General features: G+C 38.7%; 1 pseudogene; it reads left to right on the plus strand.

Annotated features, from left to right (window-relative positions):
* The first annotated feature begins 234 nt into the window (after positions 1 to 234).
* LOC127089297 (uncharacterized) lies at positions 235 to 334 on the plus strand (annotated as a pseudogene).
* The last annotated feature ends 6030 nt before the right edge of the window (positions 335 to 6364 follow it).

Genomic DNA, 6364 nt, shown 5'->3' on the forward strand with positions numbered 1-6364 from the left:
GCATTGACGTGATCAAGGTTACTTATCTCGTACATGCCAGTTTTCGGTTGAGGTTTTTCCACTGTTGTTCGTTCGGTTCCCCACTGATAGTGGTTTTGGGCCATGCTCTCGATAAGCTGGTAAGCATCAGCATAAGGTTTGTTCATTAATGCACCACCTGCAGCGGCGTCTATTGTTAACCTTGTATTGTATAAGAGACCATTATAAAATGTGTGAATTACTAACCAGTCTTCCAAACCATGGTGTGGGCAAAGTCTCATCATGTCTTTGTATCTTTCCCATGCTTCGAAAAGAGACTCGTTGTCTTTCTGTTTAAATCCGTTTATCTGGGCTCTTAACATAGCTGTTTTGCTTGGCGGAAAATATCGGGCAAGGAAAACTTTCTTCAACTCGTTCCATGTGGTGACTGAGTTGGAAGGTAGAGATTGAAGCCATCTTCTAGCGCTATCTCTTAATGAGAAAGGAAAAAGACGAAGTCGAATTGCCTCTGAAGTGACACCATTAGCTTTAACAGTATCAGCATATTGAACAAATACGGATAAATGAAGGTTTGGATCTTCGGTAAGATTTCCAGAGAATTGGTTCTGTTGCACAGCCTGCAGCAGTGAAGGTTTAAGTTCAAAGTTGTTTGCTTCGATTGCGGGCGGAGCAATACTTGAATGCGGTTCATCTTGCGATGGAGCGGCGTAATCTCTAAGAGCACGAGCTGGTTCTGCCATCTCGGTTAAAGAAGGAAAAATGTTTTTGATATCAGGAAGGTTTATAGGAGGGAGATTGTTTTCAGCACGATATTCCCGAATTCGTCGTAAGACTCGGAGATATAGTTCGATATCGTTGATTCGTAAATAGAGCGGTTCGCCTTGAGAGCGAGTGCGTGGCATACAAATCAACGAAAGAAAGAATAGAAGGAAAAAGAAACCTTAGTCTCTACAGCATAACGGAAGAGTTACGATATCGATTGAATAAAAGTCCCCGGCAACGGCGCCAAAAACTTGATCGCTCGACTGTGCGAGTCGAGAATGGGATACAAACTGCAAGTGCACAGTTCTATCGCGTAGTTTTAAAAGATATCGATCCCACAGGGACTTATGAATCGATGTACCGTTATCTAAGGTTACTACGTAAATCTAAGGTGAAAATGTTTGATTGTTTGGGGAAAAGGGAGCTAAGAGCTAAACTAATATCTAGATTAAATATTAATAAAACGGATATCGGTATGTGGTTCGTCAAAACTAGGGAATCAATTCCTTGTCGGTCTCTCGGTTTTAAAATAAATCGTTTCGACTAACTTTATTGGTTAAAGGTTTTATCTCAAACTCTCGCTCTGTTGAAGAAACCATGATCTTATGTTAATGTTGCTGTCACTTATAATTAAGTCAAAAATCATATTTTGAAAACAATAAAGTTGCAGAAACTCTTTTTAAGAAAATACTGACCGTTTTAAACACCCTTATCTCAAACTTTCGCTCTGTTGACTTAGGTTATACAATTAAATCTAAATGCTTAACTCTCGTCCTCACATTCAATCTTTAAAAATACTTTTTGGAAAAAGGTCAGAATTTAATTAATTCTAAAACTTGCTCTCGCCCTGAGATAGATTTAATGACTAACTTACACTGTCCAGTTAAAACCTCAAACTCTCGCTCTGTTGGTTTCAACTTCTTTATGTCTTTTACCTTTGTAAAAAATCTTGTTATTAAACCTGTAAGTTAAGACCGTAAAAAGATTGATTCTAATTTTAAGTTTGAATAGACCGACTTAGTTTTGATCCCTCTTTCTGCTTACTTTACATACCGATACCTAGGCAAATTAGCCAGACATGCTTACTAAATAATAATTAATATCATGCATACACAGACTCATTTCAGGCAGGCAATGCAAATAAACAATAGAATAAAGCATAAAAATTAAATAACAATTAAAGAACCTGAATGCGTAATACAATGGTCTTGAACACTCCACCACAAGCCGGTAGGATTTGTTCTTCGATTCTTCAATTAAACAGTAAATTAAATCAAGGAAATAAAAAAACTCGAATATAACGTAAGGTTAAATCCGGTATAAAGTTGCCCAGTAGTTTCCGGTGTAGAAACTACTACGCGAAAAATATCTAAAAGCTAAGAACGGGGGAAAATAAATTGCAAGGGAAAAAGAAAACAAAGCTTGCAAAATAAAATAAATAAAATGGACGATGCTGGAAAGGAAGAAAAATAAGCAAAGGCGTGAAAAAAATAAATTTGGCAGAGCTTCCGCAAAACTGAGCGTGCAAAAACTGTGTAACTTTTGGTTTGTGAGACGGCTATTTATAATGGCCTTGGTAGCAGCATTCCGTTTCTCTCCTTCTTCAGCGTGGCTATATCCACGGCGTGCATATAGGAGACCAATTCCTTAACGTTATTCTTCAAGTCCTTCTGAGGGCGATACTTGCGCCACAAAGGTAGTGGGGTTGCGTGACGCTCGTCACGCTATGTGTGACGTCCGTCACAAGGCTCCTTCGCGTGACGCTCGTCACGCGTCCTGTGACGTCCGTCACAGGCACAGCATTGGTGACTTGTGCGCTTTGGGCTGGGCTTTGGCCTTTGGTTCCTTTTCTCTCCTTTTTGTTGCTTTTTACACCTCCTTTTCTTCCCTTTTTCACTTTTGCTTCAAAATGGGTACCTGATATAAATAGAAGAGAAATACTGCATAATATCTGATAAAATGGGATAAATTAGTGTAAATGATAAAATAATTTAATTGAATTAAGTCTTAAAAAGCGATATAATTTCGTGTTATCACAAACCATAAATGATAAATGCACAATCTTTATATGGAAATGAAGGTGAGCATGTCTAGTTTTACCACAAAAAATTTCAGGGGCAATGGATATGTCATGACAATTTCACAAAAGAAATAGCACAATGTATCATTTATACATACATGTTAGGAAACCAATTATCAATTAAAATCCAGCCAATGAAAAATTAATTAAAAATCACAATTAAATACTAGACACATTCATGAACATCATGGAAAAATTTTCATGATTTTTGGAATTAAATTGAAAGAGAAATGGATTTTTGAAGTTGAGTGAAATAATTGAATGAACATGAGCAAATAACATGGAAAGGTTGGTCAAAGCAAAGTCAGCGTGGCAATTTTGTAATATTGGGCAACACTAATTCAAACGATGCGTTTTGGGGAGAGAAACGAAATGTTCCCATTGGTCCAAACCCAATGGAACAGTAAACTGACCGACCAAAGTTCAAACTTTCTGGTTTTAGAAACCCTTAGGGTTTATGCAGCCATGGCATTCAACATTTGGTTCATCAACATCATCATCAATTGAAATTCCAACAAACGAACAACTAACATGGCAATGGTAATGTTCATACAGCAACCAAACAACAGCATTCAACATGGTTCACATGGATTCTCTAGGCATGTTCATAAGGTTTCAAACAGCAGGGCATTAACATTTTCATCGAAACTCATCATCAGTCTACAGCATGGCCAACAGCATAGCAGCAAATACAAATAACAATAGCAGGCAACACTAGCAATATGTGAACAGGGCAAGTTTGCTGGAAAATTACTAGGGTTTCAACAACAGCATGGCCATGGAATCTTCATGTTATCATCAACATCAAAACCAAATTCGACCAGCACACAAACTGATGGATGCTTGATGCCTTTGCTCAGTAGTGCTTGAAAATGTCCAAATCGTGCTTGGCCATTGTTGGAGCTTAGTGAAAACAGAGTGAGAAGGAAGCTGCACAGGTGATGAATAATGCTTGAATGAGCTTCCAAATGTTGTTTAGAGCATGGAGGAACCAAGGGTGCTTGTGGTCTTTGGAGCTTTTAGCAGAAAATCCAAATCGAGCCAAATGCCAAAATGAGAGAATGTGTGTTTTTTGGTCTGTTATGGGTGTTGGTTTGGTGGTTGCAAGGCAGGGTTGGAATGAATGCAATGCAGGGCTCAGGTAACTTTGAGGTTTTGGACAGGTTTTTGGAGTTTGGCCAAAGCAAGGTGAATGATTGATCTTGGTTGGTCTACTGCTCTTACTGTCCTCAATATGACAGAAAATGTGATGAGGGGATCTGTTGTTAAGCAAAGCAGGGTTGGTTTGGAAGTTCTGGAAAGAAAAGAAATGGAAAATGCCAAGTAAGGTCAGTTAGGCTTTTGGCTTTTGCTGCAGTTGGATGGTGGTAGCAGGTTTTGTTCCTTTGTTTGGACAGCTTTTGGACAGAAAATGCAAGGCAAGGTGAGAGGCTTTTTGAGTTTGGACAGGAAAGATTAAAATGCAAGTAGCAGGGTCATTTGAGAGAGTGAGCCATGGCCTTGTTGCTGTGTATGGTTGCTCTTGGATGCTGCAGGTTCTTTCATGACAGGGGTGTGGTGTTTTTCTTGCTGGTTTGGAGATTGGCCAGTGGTAATGCAAAGCCTTGTTACTTAGCAGTATGCAGTTTATCATATGAGTTGTATGCAGTTTTTCTTGCTGGTTTAGGGAATGAATTGTAGGCAGTTTTAGAAGCTGCTCCTAATGCCATGCCAGAAAGTGAGGAAGATATGGTGCTAAGCAAAAGCCAGGTTTGATTCCTTAGGGGTTCTTGACAGAAAAAAAATTGGAAATGCCAAGCAATGTATGGGTGTGTTGGTTGCAGCTAGTTGTGTATGACAGGAATTTTTCCACAGTGCCAAAACAAGGTGGATCAAGACTTAGTGAAAGTATATGTTGGTCATGTGTTGCCAAGGGCTTTCTTGCTGCAGGATGTTGGCTGCCACTTGCTTCATAATGATGAATATGGATGTGTCATCAAAAATGCCATGCTTAAGTTCTTTTTGAAATCCTTTTTGACAGCCTCTTTTTGTGCAACAGCAAAAGTGAGATCTTTTTAGTGAGTCAGCCATGCTTTTTTTGCTGCAGTATGTTGCTACTGTCCTATGTGTGTGTTCATGACAGAAAAATGATGGTGCAAAGTCTGCTGTCATGGTACAAAGTAATGGCATGGAAGCATGGAGAAAACATGTACTTTTTCCTCAATCCAAGCACACAAGGGATGGCTCTTGTTTTGCTGGTTAGTTTGCTGCAAGATGAGGCTCTAATGACAGAGAATGGCCTCTAAAAACTCTGTTTTGATGAGTACAAGGCATGGCTAAAATGCAAGTATGGATGGCATGGTGTAATTGTACTTTCCTTACAATTCAAGCAACCAAGCAATGGCCACATGTACTGAAGAAAATGAGCTTGCAAACACATTCTAAATGACATTTCTGAGCTTTTCCAGTTGGCCAAATGTTAAAAAAATGTTTATATCAAAAAGTCAACTCTTGGTCAAACTTGCATTTAAATGAGAAAAGTCAAAATATGCCATTTTGATTGGTGAAGTTTTGGCTCATGAAATTTATATTTTTGGAAAGAGGGGATCAAATGTGACTTGTAGGAAAAAACCCCACCAAAATTGGCCAAACGGTTTGAGAGATATGGCCCTTTGAAGTTCAAGATTTTCTGAAATCGATTCGATCATAACTTGCCAACCACACATGGGAATTGAGAGTTCTTGGACTTTTTGGAAATGGGAGAACAAGATATTCAACTTTAATGTTGGGCAAAAATTCATTTGAAGCTTGTATCATGATGTAAGTTTGAGGATCAAGACTTTCCATTTATGGCAGGTTTCAATTACAGGCCCAGTTTCCATTTTTGGAAATTCATGATCTGGCTTCAAATTCCTCCATGATGGTGTTTGGCATAATATATGAGGCCTATTTGGACATGAATAAGCTCTCTCAAACCATTTCCAATCATCAAAGCACTGATTAAATGGCCAGTTGACCAAGTTTGACTTTCTGTTGACTTTTCTAGGGTTTTGCATGATTGAACCACTTCTGATGAATTCCAAACCCTAATTCCTTGAGACCTTGATTTCCAATGATGTCCCAAGTTGTGTGAATTCTTGATTATTGGTCATGGTGCCCAAATTCTGCAAGAATGGCCATCATCCATTGCTTTGACTGACTGTTGACTGTCTTTGACCTAATTGCTGATAATTGCTTCAACTGCAAGCAACAAGGTTAGACTGACAATATTTTTGTACTTTTTGGATGATAAACATATGAAAAGCAATAATATACAAATGCAAAAACATGCTTGGTGATCAAGAACCACACACACAAGGCAACCTACCCACTAGGAGGGAAGTAAAGGCATGCAATGATCCTTGAGGCTATGATATGAGATGATATGGGCCATGAGGGATCTTAGGGCCAAAATTGGGGTCTTACAAACCGAAATACCAAAAATATGTCAATGTATAGTTTGTTGCTTTTGTAGGTAGTGTGCATGCTCACCTATGCTCTATCAAGCTCATATATAGGGTTTGA

The sequence above is a fragment of the Lathyrus oleraceus genome, chromosome 5 (genome assembly GCF_024323335.1).
Source record: "Lathyrus oleraceus cultivar Zhongwan6 chromosome 5, CAAS_Psat_ZW6_1.0, whole genome shotgun sequence".
In the NCBI taxonomy this organism is placed as follows: Eukaryota; Viridiplantae; Streptophyta; class Magnoliopsida; order Fabales; family Fabaceae; genus Lathyrus; species Lathyrus oleraceus.